Raw genomic sequence first — 14,414 nt, forward strand, 5'->3', positions numbered from 1 at the left:
CATATCAAGTTTGTGCTTATTTTAAAATATGGAAAGTTACATATCGATAGGTATAGTCTTCATACCCATCTAAATAGATGAAATAAGGTTGCCTCTAGTTTTTGCATTTATATATTTCGTATTTTGTTAGTATTTTTTTTGTTTTCTGGAAATAACTTCTTATTTATATACTTTTAGTAGTTTGATTTCTTGCTATGTTTGTAAGTTAGGTTTTTTGGAATGGGTGGTTTAAAAAATGGAATGGGACGAAATGGTTGTGTTGGAAAACAATTCCAGGAACAGAGTTATTTCATATTACTTGAAAATGAAACATGTTGTTTAAATTGTAAAAAATATTAGAGCTTGGAGATTCCCTTTAAAAATATTTCTCTACTAAGTCTGAGTTGCCATTGGTTAGTATTTACTGATTATCCATTTACATATTTCACCCATAATATAAATATAGGACAAATCTGAGTGGTTATGAGAAGTTTTTTTTTTAAAACGCAAATCTGTCTCTTCTTAGTTGACTATCCAGTCAGCCCCTGCCCTGTCTTTTAACATGTGCAATACATATGGATGATTATACAATAACATTTTCTAGCTTTCTTAATATAAGATATTTCAAAAATTAAGTGTGCTGCTATAAGTCTTTTTCAATTTTATTTGCCTTAATTAAATGTTTTCCCTTATTTCAAGACCCATAACTAATTATCAAAGCATAACATTTTGACATTTTACTTGAACTTTAAAACTTAGAGTGTATATTTTACCTCCTCATGTTCCTTTTCAAAACTATAAGTATCAAAAGTTATTTTAGTTTCTAACACACTGTCAAAATACCACCTCAGATTCCTTATATATATGTAGAGACCTTGATCCGTTTACAGTTATTTAATAAACAAGTACATTTTATGATTGAGAATTACCTTTAGTTCATACATTAAACAAGCAGTATTTGCAAACCAGGTGATAGTGTTTGTGAATCACTATAGCACCATTAGTTTTAACCCTTGTTGATTAGTTTTTAAATAAGCTTCCTTATAGCAATAATAGTTATAATTTGAAAACTACTTGCAAGCTCCTGGAAGGGGGGAAGTTTTCAGTAATTGGGAAGTAGTTTGTTATATCACACAATTTGGCCTCCTTCCCTAAAGTTAAGAAAAATGTTATAGTTTCTTTTAATTGAAGTTGAAACATATTCAATGAAGATAACTTGAAGAATAAAATGAAGCACAAAGAGGAAAACAAAATTATTCCCAACTCTACCTCAAATGATCATTTATGTCTACTGTGTACATGTACTCTCATATTATGAGATATTCATTTCATAATATATTTTTATATATTCATTTCATGCAGTCAGGCAATAATGTAAACATTTTCCCATGCCAATATATATTCATTAAGTTTTTGATCATTAATCATTTAATCACAAGAGAATCTTTTTGTAGGATATTTTGATTATTTTTAACTGGGGAAAAGACTGCAATAAAGATTCTTGATAGCTTCCATGGTTAATTCTTAAAAGTAGTATTGCCTTAATCATTAAAAAATCTGGAGGCAGCAGATGCTGGAGAGGATGTGGAGAAACAGGAACACTTTTACACTGTTGGTGGGAGTGTAAATTAGTTCAACCATTGTGGAAGACAGTGTGGCGCTTCCTCAAGGACCTAGAAATAGAAATTCCATTTGACCCAGCAATCACATTACTGGGTATATACCCAAAGGATTATAAATCATTCTGTTATAAAGTCACATGCACACATATGTTCATAGCAGCACTGTTTACAATAGCAAAGACCTAGAACCAACGTAAACCCATTGATGATAGACTGGATAAGGAAAATGTGGCACATATATACCATGGAATACTATGCAGCCATAAAAAACAATGAATTTGTGTCCTTTGTAGGGACATGGATGAACCTGGAAACCATCATTCTCAGCAAACTGACATAAGAACAGAAAATCCAACACTGCATGTTCTCACTCATAGGTGGGTGTTGAACAATGAGAACACGTGGACACAGGGAGGGGAGCATCACACACTGGGATCTGTTGGGGGGGAGCGAGGGAGGGACAGCGGTGGGGTGAGGAGGTCAAGGAGGGATAACATGGGGAGAAATGCCAGATATAGGTGACAGGGGAATGGAGGCAGCAAACCACATTGCCATGTGTATACCTATGCAACAGTCCTGCATGATCTGCATATGTACCCCAGAACCTAAAGTACAATTTAAAAAAAAAATTGTTTTAACTTGCAAAAAAAAAAAAGTAGTATTGCCTTATCAAGAGATATACATAGTTTTCAAGCTTTTTGTATTATGATAAAATGTGTTAGAATATTCTAATACTTTAAAGCAAAGCTAACCATATGTACTAGTGAATTGGGTAGCAGCTTTCAGTCTACATTTTGGAGACTTGAGAAAGGTCCTCTTTTAATTCACAAACTATTCTTTGCATCTACTATACAAATGGTTGAAATTTCACTATCACTTGTTGTTCTCTGTAACATGCAAGTATTCCTTGGAGAGAAGTACACACATTGCACCCCCGCAGGCATTTACTCCAAAAAATACGATGTAGTTTATCTGATATTTTAAATTTAATTCTCTCAACTAAAGTTTGGAAACAAGATGGGTACATTGAACAAGGGGAATGTAAGAGGATATTAGGATAGTTCAATTCTATCAAGATCAATTGAACAACTATTATAGAAAAGATATGACTTACCTAGTTTTAGTAATTTAAATTATAAATTCTCTCTAAAATGATTCATGCTGTTTGTTAACTGTGAATGCTAATTAATCCAGTAGAGAAACTAATGATCCCAGATAATGGTGCAGATATGTGCTGGAGAAAGATGCACGAGGGAATTAACTAACTCCTGAGTAACTTTACTCTGAGCACACTGTTTGCAAAGTGTGAAATTAAGAGATGATGAGAATGGGGAGTGCAGCTTTTGGTAGTTTGTAAGAAATACTTTGGCTATAGGGTCTCTGCTTCATTAGACAAAATATTTGTATCATGTCTCCTTGAAAAACCAGCTGATAAAGAGATACTAAGTGATAGACAAGGCCACTAAATAGATAAAAGTGGTAGTGCTTGTTCCGGTCAGGAAACTTTGAGCTGTTGATATGGGAAAGTCTGTGTTTCCTCTGTAGAAACTTTGGACAATAGTAAACCTTCTAGAAATTATACACAGTTGTCTGTGTATACCTTTTCTTTATTTAACAGTTTGAATCCTAAATATCTTCAGGATTAAAAAAATCCCCGTCTATTATTAACAGACTGACTCTTTTCCTTATGATAGTGGGTAGCTAATAATATGCCTCTTGTGATATTTAAAAATAGTAATACAGCTCTCATTACTGCATCTATTAGCCCCAGATTTACTCAGCCCTGGTCTAAACTGGGTTTCTGAGCTTTTAAAAATTTAGCATTAAAGATCTCTAGAGTCGGTTCAGTTTTTCTGGTGTTGCCTTTTTAAATTGTCAGCACATGTCTTAAACTATTGGCATATCAGAAGATTTTTAAAAGTATATATAGGGACTAGAAAAATAACTTCAATAAATAAATAGAAGAAAATGTACTTTTAATGAATACTTTGAATACATTTCTGTATTCATGTAGAATGTTGAAGATGATAGCAGTATCAATATTTTAATCGATGTAGCTTTTATTTTATTTTAAATTTATTTTTTCTGAGATAGGGCCTCACTCTGTCACCCAGGCTTGAGTGCAGTGGTGTGATTTCAGCTCACTTCAACCTCCGCCTCCTCAGCTCAAGAGATCCTCCCACCTCAGCCTTCCAAGTAGCTGGGGCAACAGGCATGTACTACCACATTCAGCTAATTATTTGTATTTTTGTAGAGATGGAATTTTGTCATGTTGCCCAGGATGGTCTCCCTGGACTTAAGCAGTCCACCTACCTTGGCTTCCCAAGGGATTACAGGTGTGAACCATCGTGCCCAGTCTGATACAGCTTTAAAACTTGTTTTTGTTGATTTGGGTGTTAAAGGACAGCTTCTAATACTGGCTTCACATCACACTTCCTAACACCATTTAAAAAGTCTGTTACTGTAGGCTGGATACAGTGGCTCATGCCTGTAATCCCAGCACTTTGGGAGGCCGAGGTGGGTGGATCACCTGAGGTCAGGAGTTCGAGATCAGCCTGGCCAACATAGTGAAACCCCATCTCTACTAAAATACAAAAATTAGGTCAGGCTCGGTGGCTCACGTCTGTAATCCCAGCACTTTTGGAGGCTGAGGCGGGAGGATCACCAGGTCAGGAGATTGAGACCATCCTGGCTAATACAGTTTTGGAGGCTGAGGTGGGAGGATCACCAGGTCAGGAGATTGAGACCATCCTGGCTAATACAGTGAAACCCCATCTCTACTGAAAATACAAAAAATTAGCCAGGCGTGGTGGCATGCGTCTGTAGTTCTAGCTACTCAGGCAGAGGCAGGAGCATCGCTTGAACTCGGGAGGTGGAGGTTGCAGTGAGCCGAGATTGTGGCTGAGGTAAGAGAATCGCTTGAATTTGGGAGGTGGAGGTTGCAGTGAGCCGAGATTGTGCCACTGCACTCCAGCCTGGGAGAGAGAGTGAGACTCCGTCTCAAAAACAAAAAAACCGAAAAACCAAAACACACACGCACACGGGTACGCACACACGAACACGGGTACGCGCGCACGCGCGCGCACGCACACGCGCGCACCAGGCATGGTGGTGCGTGCCTCCAATCCCGCTACTTGGGAAACTGAAGCAGAATTGCTTAAATCTGAGAGGCGGAGGTTGCAGTGTGCCGTGCAGCGTAGCACTCCAGCCTGGGCAACGAGAGTGAAACTCCATCTCAAAAAAAGGAAAGAAAGAAGGTCTGTTACTGCAAAGTGTTTTTCACTGATATAAAGCGAATACTAAAAACATCAAATGAGTCTAACGTTAATACATTTAAAGATATCTGTTACTAGCCTTTTAGCCCCCTATGGAAATTCTTCCTCCTACTCTCAAATGTTTACCTAATATTCTTTTACCTCCTGCAATGCTAGGATTTTGCTGTTTTTTTTTTTTTTTTTTTTTTTTTTTTTTTTTTTTTTTTTTTTTTTTTTTTTTTTTTTTTTTTTTTAGTTGCTTTGCCTCATGGATAAGTCAAATTGAATTGTGAGATTATGGCCTTTTCATTTTTCATTAGAAGTGACTAAATCCAGAACCTTATACTCAGTGATATTTATTTCAACTCATCAAGGGAATGCCACCCATGTTTACTTGTGTTGCTGTACTTCAAATACGACATTTAGAATATTTGTGTGTTAGAGTAACACTGCTATTTCTGTTTCAAAATTAACTGAAAATGTGATATGTGTCTTCTACTTGGATAGGGAAACTTCTCAATAACTTTTGTAGTTAATATGGATTAAGTTATTAAAACATATTTGAGTGAGACTCACTAGCACCAGTATAGTTAAGAATATGTTAGTCATCTTATTTTAAACTCATTTGGTATGCATATTTATAATTACCCTGTACAAAGTCAGTCTGAGTTGAATGTTGGCATAGAAGCCAGTTTAGGGTAGCAAGATAATGTTTCTGTCCAATAAAAAATACCAGTATAATGATTAAGCCAATGGACTTCTTCCAGGTCGTAGACATGACTATTTTTAATTAAACATTCTTGTAGACTCCAGTCAGTTTGGGGAAGATGCTTTCCCAGGACATGGAACATAGTTTCTAAATCCTTCAACAGGGCAGACAATTTTCCTTAGATTGAGGGGTGACATTTTGAATAGAATTGGATGCCACCTAATATATTTACATTGTAGTACATTCTGTACATAAAATTTTGCCTATGAGAGTAAATAGTAATGAGTGATAGGAAGAATAATTTTTTATGTCTGGTAATAGTAAAATTCTTGAATGAATTAGGAAGAAGCAACACATTTATTAAACACTTTGTTTGCTGAGTGCTGGAGATACAGTGGTAAGCAAAACAGACCTAGTCAGGTGTCTCCATGGAACTGAACATCCAGTAGAGATATTGACATGAAATATATACTTGTATAAATATATCCTACATGTGATAAATAGAAAGAAATACTACTGTTTTGTCAAGAGAACCTTGACTTCGTTTGATGGTAACAGTAGTAAAATTTTGAACTAGAATGAATATAGCTATGTGACTGACTTCTTCACCTTCTGCTCCAAACCTTTGTTGGCATATGATTCTTCAATATCGTTTTTTTTCCCTCCAGTCCTAGTTCTTAAGACCTATTATTCTATCAAAAAGGCAACTGTCTAGAGCTGAGGGGTAAAGAATAAGGGTTATATCTTCAGAGGAGTGGTGATTATGTTGGACTCTGGGGAGGAATCATAAGAGATTAAAACAAAAATTTAAATATTTCACTCTATAATATTCAGTTACTTATGTTACTGATGCCTTGGTTTTACAAACTAGGAGGCATTATTAAATATTGTATGTGATTATATACTTATTAATTTACAGTGACATTTATATTCCACAAACATATAAAACATATACCACGTTATATACATCATTTATATATGGATAATTATTAAACTTATATTTCCTCCTGAGACTCAAAAGACTAGAAAATGGAGGTTTCTTTTACATGTTGTATCCTGTGCCTGCAGTGAAGTTAGGTGGAATGTGATATGAATATGGAGTCAGAAGACCTGGGTTTTAGTCTTGCTCTGTCACTATTCTGTGATGCCGATATTCTTTAAGTTTTGTATTCTGTAAAATAAAAGTGGTTGAACAATGGTGTCAGTATTCTTTTCATCTATTATTCTGAATACACCTTGACTTCTCTATTTGGGTATTCATATACGAATGGGTCAGGGTGCCCAGTTTTCTCCCACTGAGCTGGTTTACAGCCCATTTCAAGAAGGTGGAAGGCTTCTGGAGGAATGCCATCTTTGAGAAGGAAATACATTATTCATCTTGTCAAACTTTTATAAAAAGAATAATTGTTGGCAGAAAGTATTTAAAAATGCCTTTTTTTCTTCTCTGTTAAATAAAAGCCTAATTACTAAAAGTGGAATGGGCTCTCTAGATTGATGGTGAGGGAATTGGCTTCTCATCTTACTTCCACTTCTCAAATTAAACTAGGATGATAATAGATCAAACAGAGTAAAAAACTGCAGGTGATTTTCAAAATTTATGAAATTTACAAATACTCTCTTAGGCCATAAAACTCACTTTGGCCTAGAATTCAATTGCTTATTCTGTTTCTCCCATTTCTTTAATCAGTATTACTTCTCTTGTATTGGTAGTTTAAAATAAACACATATCTATATGAAAAAAATTATTTCCCATAAATTCTGCTTCTGTCAACAATAGAAAGGAATGAATATTTGAAAGAGAACATAATAAAATGCGTCCAGATATACTTGCTGCTTGATTTAGTTTAGACTTCAGCAATAATGGGACATCATTAGTATCAAGTACAGTGTTGCCTAACACTTGTTGCTTAGAATCTATGTTAAGTGAAAGCAGTGTTACTTTAAAGGCAGAAGAAAGTGACTTCCTGTGTCCCCGATTTTCACTTCAGCTCCAGCAAAACCTAGTTCATCTACTATGTGTCAGGTCCTGAGATAACTTTCAGGAAAATAATGGCACAGCATCCATTTTTCAGATTTTCACAGCTCCATGGAGAAGCAGAACATGTGACTACAGTGAAACAAGTATAATTCTACTGTACAGAGTATAAAGGAAGTCATGTTTAGGAGGAGTTCAGGGAAAGGCTTCATAGAAATGGTGATTCATGAGCAGAAATTTTAACAAAATTTCATTAGGCGAACAGAGAGCAAAGGCTGATGGAGGTGAGATAAAAGTGTGAAATCATAAGAGCGTAAAACATCTCTGGAGTGTGGGTGTTTAGTATTGCTGCAAAGTAGAGGCTGGGGAAGAGGGATTGAAGTGAGCGAAGGCCAAATGTGGCTGTAGTGAAGAAAAAGGAAGGGGCCAGGAAATGAGTCTTAATTGCCGTTTGTAGGGCCTTGGATTTTATCCTTAGGTGATTTAAGGTTTTTGAGCTTGTCATTTTATGGTCAGATTTCCATTTTGGAAAGATTATTTGTGATTAGCTTAAGGAGAATGGTATGGTGGAAACAAGATTGTATGGTAGCATGGAGGCCTAGATAAAAGGGTAATGAGATACTTTAAATGAGTGGTGAGTTGATTTTCTGGTGTAAAACTTCCTATTCATAAATATGCTGCCACATTTGTGAATGCTGGGAAATTAAAAATATTTTTAGTAATCAGTAGAACTAATTCATTGCTGCTTTTATAATTTGAAATTATTCATGGAATTAATAGCATTTGAAAATTGAAAGGGGGTTAATATTGTATTTGTCAGTGGAATTAAACCACTCAACTTCTGACACAAATAAATACCTTGTAATTTTGCTATATAATGTGGAACACAACCTCACAAAAATATATTGAACTTGTATACTTGCCTAGTTGTTTGTGGAAGTTGTACATACTTGAAAACAAGTACATGATGTCATAGTGCCTAGTACATGGTAAGTACTCAGTAATTATTTGCTGAATTTGCATTTGATGCTTATAAGTTTTAAACAAGACTCTTTTTTTAATTCAAGTCTTGGAATAAGTGACTTTTTTTTTTTTTTTTTTAAATAAAGGCAGGACCTTGCTCTGTCACTCAGGCTGGAGTACAGTAGTGCAATCATGGCTCACTAACCTCAAACTCCTGGGCACAAGTGATTTTCCTGCCTCAGCTAGGACTGGAGAAGCTAGGACTATGGGTGCACACCCCCCACACTCAGCTAATTTTTAAATATTTTGTAGAGATGGAGTCTCACAGTATCCCAGGCTGGTCTCAAACTCTTGGGTTCAAGCCATCCTCCCACCTCAGCCTCCCAAAGTGCTGGGATTATAGGCATGAGCCACTGCACCCAGCCATGACTGATACTTTTAAATAGAAAGTAAAATTCCAAACCAACAAAAAAGAAAATATTATCAGGGAAAATTAAACAGTCACAAATACATGTAAGATGCTAATTTTGCAAAGAGCATTTTTTAAAAAGATCATTGCAACTCTCTCATATAATTGGAAAAGCACATTTGAAAATAGCTTTAAATTTTCTCAGAAAGTATGGCGTATAAGTTTTCCTACTAAATCTTGGTTTCGATGCATGAATTTTCAGTTCTTAGTCTCTACAACAAGACACAAAAATCAGAGTTGAAGAGATCAGCATATCCATAACATTGAAAGGGATATACATTATTAGCTTACCACATCTTTGTCAATTTGAACCCAGAATTAAAACAAAATGTTGCTATTTAAGTACATATGGTAGTATACAAGTTATCATAAATGTTAGACTGTATGTCCCCTAACCAAATAATGGAATAATGATCAGTATCCATCAAGTGTTATTCACAGTTCAGACTAATGCTCCAGAAACAGATTCATTCCTATTAGCCAACTTTGTTTAAATTTATATAGAATATTTTCAGTGCATAGAGTTTTATGTATGTAAAATTATTACTTTGCATTTAATAGCAGATTATATTTCAGTTTTCAGAGGTTATATTCCGGTTTTAGAGGTTAAGATGAATTTGCTGTGCCTGATTTTTATAGAAGAATTTTAAAAAATAACTTCTTAATAGAATCTGTTTATCTTGTCTCTGTTTTCCCCCATATGATAGTTGATTATAGTACATTACTTTGAGGAAAGTTTTTTAGCAAAATGTATTTTACTTCACACTCATTCTTAATAGATTCTGTTAGGGGAATCACTGGTGACATGTTTTAAAGCAGAGAACTTTTCAATGCTGCTTATTTTTACTATTTAATGAGATTTCAGATATATTTTAACAACTGGGGTTTCCGTGATGAATCATTAAAATAAGTGAGTAGGCTGGAAGGTAATACTAACTTTTCTCAGCACTGCCCTATTTTACTCTGCTGGATTATTGGTTGCTTTTTAAATAGAACCTGGGTGTGTTGGTGGGTGGAGGTGCAGAAGGGAAGGGAGAGAAAGGGTCAGTAAGAAAATACCAGGTAAACTTCTGATGACCTACTGAGAAATACTGCTCAAGTTTCACTTTCCCCAACTTAAATCATTTAGTGTTTAAGCCCACTGTTTTTTGCTTTAACAAGCTTAAGTTTCCAAATATTACATATAGGTAAATCAAAACTATATTTTCAACAATTGATTGAAGTTTTAAGGTATGTATGTGGATTAGCTTGTGGAATCAATTTCTCATGTGTGTGGGATTAAAACCGTTAAAATCATCATCACTGAAACTATACCTTCCTACAACTAACCAATAACAGAAAGGTGTCTATGGAATATATTAATACAACAATTCCTCTGATTTAAAATTATTACTGGGTCTTTGGTTGGAAAATGATTTGAATATTATAGGTAACAAAGTTGACGTCAGATATGAAGGCTAATTATGGGTTTCAGTGTGACAAATTTATTTATTTTTTTAAATTGACATGATGTATTTATATTTAGCATATACTTTTCAGTAAATCAATGGCATATTACAGATTTTTAATATCTATACTGTTAAAAACATTTCAACTACCACAGCAGTTCTAAGTGCTAAAGGAGGTAGACAAAAATGTAGTTCACCTTGAAAATCATCATAGCTTAGGGAATAAAGAAATTGGGTCAAGCTTAAAATAAATGCAGGTACAATGACAAAAAGTTTTGATAAAAATTTAAAAATATTCACAGCATTAGTTTCAGGCTACTTTTGTTCTCTGTAATCTTATCAGTGCATTATTAGTTTTTAGTTGGGGTGATGCTAATGGTGATTTTTCATTTTAGTCAAAATGTTTGAAATACTATTGATATTTTCATGTTATATCCCCTTTCAATTATAAATATACTTTTTAAATGGTAGAGAATTCTTAAATAGATCATTTTGACCTCTCTTGATCTTAAATAGAATTTGAAATGATATAAAATTTCTGTGTAAGAGCTATCACATTGACATATTTTATATTTCCATATTTGATGTTTAGCATTTAACCATGTATCATTAAATCATAGTATTGATAATGAATTAAACTTTCATAAAGCTTTAGTAGTAACTAGGTTTTCATTTATCTGGTGTCATTGGGGAATAAATTATGCTGAAGAAGTGAGTTTTTCTTTCACTGAAGCTTGTTTCAGCAGAAAAACTTAAAAATTGATAAAAATTTATCTGATATATTACATGCTTTTTTAGGGAGCAAGCATGGAGCTGCTGTATTTACTCTTTTCTTAATGTTGTATAAGACCATTATGAGCGCCATGCAAAAACGACATGGGTTTTCTGGTTGGTATTTATTTTCCAATCTAGTTTTTTGTTGTTTCTTCCTTTTAAAGTGCCACACCCCTAATTCTGGTATTCTTTTGTTGTTGTTGTTGTTTTGAGATGGAGTTTTCCTCTTATGGCTCAGGCTGGAGTGCAATGGCACTGTCTCAGCTCACTGCAACCTCTACCTCCCGGGTTCAAGCGATTCTACTGCTTCAGCTTCCCAAGTAGCTGGGATTATAGGCATGCACCATCATGCCCTGGCTAATTTTGTATTTTTCGTAGAGATGGGGTTTCACTGTGTTGGCCAGCCTGGTTTTGAACTCCTGACCTCAGGTGATTCACCCATCTGGACCTCCCAGAGTGTGGGATTACACAGTGAGCCCCTGCGCTCAGCCTAATTTTTGTATTCTTAATCAGTTTAAGTGTTTCATAATTTAAGGTCTTTTTTGGTATTTGTGACAATGCTTTAACAGATTCATAAACTGAGGCACCAACAGAAGACATTTGGCTCTCTACCATCTTCTGACGAACACCTGGCCATAGCCTCCTCCTATAAAGGAAAACCTGTTCTTGCTTTGGAGTTAGCACTTTCAATAGTGAGGCCTTATTACTGCTGCTTCCAAGTATTCTCTAGTAGCCTTTGCTAGTGGTGCAAAAATGTCTGTATTCACCCTACATGCTTGTGAACATCTGTGTATCAAGGTGACCACTTGTGGATTTTTCTGACTATTGCTGAAATGGGCAAATAGTGTATTCTCTTTATATTTTAGCAAATTTCACCATAGCAGTGAAGTGGGTTGTTTTTTTTCTTTGATCAACCTCATGCTTGTTTCAAGCAGTTTTCTAAAACAAAACTCAAACACAGCCAAAATATTTGAATTGTTCTTTAAAGTGCTATATGTCATTTGGTTTGAATCATATATTTAAAAATCAGCTTCCCCCCTTTTACTTGTATCTAATGGGAATCATCTTTCTTCCAGGTTGTACTTCAAGAAGACCATAGGGAAGAACACATTTTCAGCCTGCTGCAAAAGTTGCAATAGAAGTAAGTGGGGGAACTGCCAGGATATGTTTGTCTCCACAAAACAAGCAGAACAAATTTCCATGAATCAAAGCCACTAAGTATAGTTTTCAGAGATGGTAGGACATAGTTATTTTCCCTAGAAAAACAACCAAAATGCAGGCACACCCATTGGCCACCAGAAAAAATGGTCACATAAACACTAGTTCAAACCTGTACATTTCACCCTTCTTACTGAGCTGTCAGGGGGGTGGAAATCTACTATAGCTATAATCTTTTTTCACCCTTTTCTGTTTTTCAGCCTCCCACATGCTTAGTTCAGTTCTGCCTACTGAGCATCTTGACTCTATAGCAGCACCTACATGTACTGCCTCCACAGTGGCTGATAATTTGCAGATAACTTGTGAACCAGGCCCATCAGAAACATCTGTACAATATGTCATGATATGTACTTTAGATTAATCATGGAAAGGATAAGATGATGAGGAATCAGAAAGCAGTTTTCTTTTCCAGTATTGATACTGCTTTCTTTGAGGTTAGATGAGTGAAATATTCTTTAGAGTGGTTTATATCACATTTCATCACTTGGGGAAATAGGTCATATTTACAAGACCCTTTTAGAAACCTTTTAAGTACATATAGGGCATATGTTTAATACACCTTAGTGTGAGTAGGTCAGAGGAAATAAAGCAAGATAGTAGATATCTTCAGTGTGGTGAAGTAAGCAAATTAATGTTAAACTGCTTATATTCTGTCTTTCTTGAAACCTTTGATATAATTTTCAATATTGCTTTTTATTGTTCTTTCAGTTACTTTCTAGAAATTTCCATCATTTGAAGGATTAATGGCTACCACTTTGTTGAACCAAGAGGGTTCAATAAGTCTGTTAACTTATTGAACACTACCTTATTAGAGCAGAAGTCCAGTGGTCCATGAACTCTTCATGGCTCAGCCTCTGAGCTCACCTCTTACACACAAAGCCTGCAGGACTCTCAAATTCATGTTTAAAATGCAAGCTGTTGACATGGGATGTGTAAACACCCACTGCAATTTTAAATGCATTTGTATATCCACCTTTTTCATCTATTCCTGTTGGGTAGGGGACCATGATTGAAAATTATTGATTTTAAAATGGCAGAAAATTTGAAGAGATTCTTTCTCCTTAAGGAGAGTGATTTATATTAATGATGGGATGGGCTAAATACCTTCTTACTGTTTGCAATCTACTATGCTTCACATGCATTTTCTAATTTTATCTTAACAACACACTCTGAGGTTAGTACTGTTGTCTCTATTTTGGAGAAGATGAGACTGAGTCCTACAAAGTTAGGTACTTGTTCAAGGTCATACAGCTTGAAAGTGACAGAGCTGAGGTTCAGACATGTATGTCCTTGATCCTAGGATTCATGCCTTTTCTACCTGAGGACCACTGCTTCTAATTTTGCATATAAATGAAATACACACACAGAGCCCCTCCCCCAATTATATATAGATATATTCCTCCATCCTCCCAATTGCTCATTGGAAAATTTAGACATCAAAAAGAAGCCTTTTTGCTTTGAAATGCAATTTAAGTAGCCATTACTTTGAACAAAGTGAAGTGTAGTTTTATTAGTGAAGAACATCATGAGTCACTGAGACTAATAATTTTGTGGAACAACATTATTAAGAAAAGGAATACGCCATTTAATGAATGATATTTACTTAAGTCATAAAGGACAATTCAAACATCTGGAATATTTCTTAAGCAATATAGCATTTATGCATGTAATGATGTGTTCCCCCTATGTCTTACAGGAAATAACATATAATTTGAAATGCGTATGAGAGATTTTATGTTCATAGATATCTTTTTATTTCACTGAGCACATTAACAAAAATTGTAGTAAAATGAAAAATTGCTTGATAGCCAATTCTCTGTGATGAAATTTTATCATGTTTTTAATGACCCTATTATTGCTATTTTATCCCTCTTAATAGGTCGCTTGTCTAAAGGAAGGTTGTAGAAAGCTTATTGGTTCACACACATACAACTTTACCACACTGTTTCAGCGTTTCTTTGGGAATGATACATTGACAAGTTTGGGGAAGTGATCAAAGTATG

The 14,414-nt window shown here is 35.1% G+C and overlaps 1 protein-coding gene across 5 annotated transcripts in view; it reads left to right on the plus strand.

Annotated features, from left to right (window-relative positions):
* GTDC1 (glycosyltransferase like domain containing 1) overlaps positions 1 to 14,414 on the plus strand; it is a 416,322-nt gene that overhangs the window by 117,862 nt on the left and 284,046 nt on the right. For all 5 annotated transcript variants that reach the window (XM_017523181.2, XM_037736612.1, XM_017523175.2 and 2 more), the window contains exon 3: positions 12,270 to 12,334. The gene's annotated coding sequence lies outside the window, so the exon portion shown is untranslated. The remainder of the gene's footprint in view (positions 1 to 12,269; positions 12,335 to 14,414) is intronic.

The sequence above is a fragment of the Cebus imitator genome, unplaced genomic scaffold, assembly GCF_001604975.1.
Source record: "Cebus imitator isolate Cc_AM_T3 unplaced genomic scaffold, Cebus_imitator-1.0 Scaffold27, whole genome shotgun sequence".
In the NCBI taxonomy this organism is placed as follows: Eukaryota; Metazoa; Chordata; class Mammalia; order Primates; family Cebidae; genus Cebus; species Cebus imitator.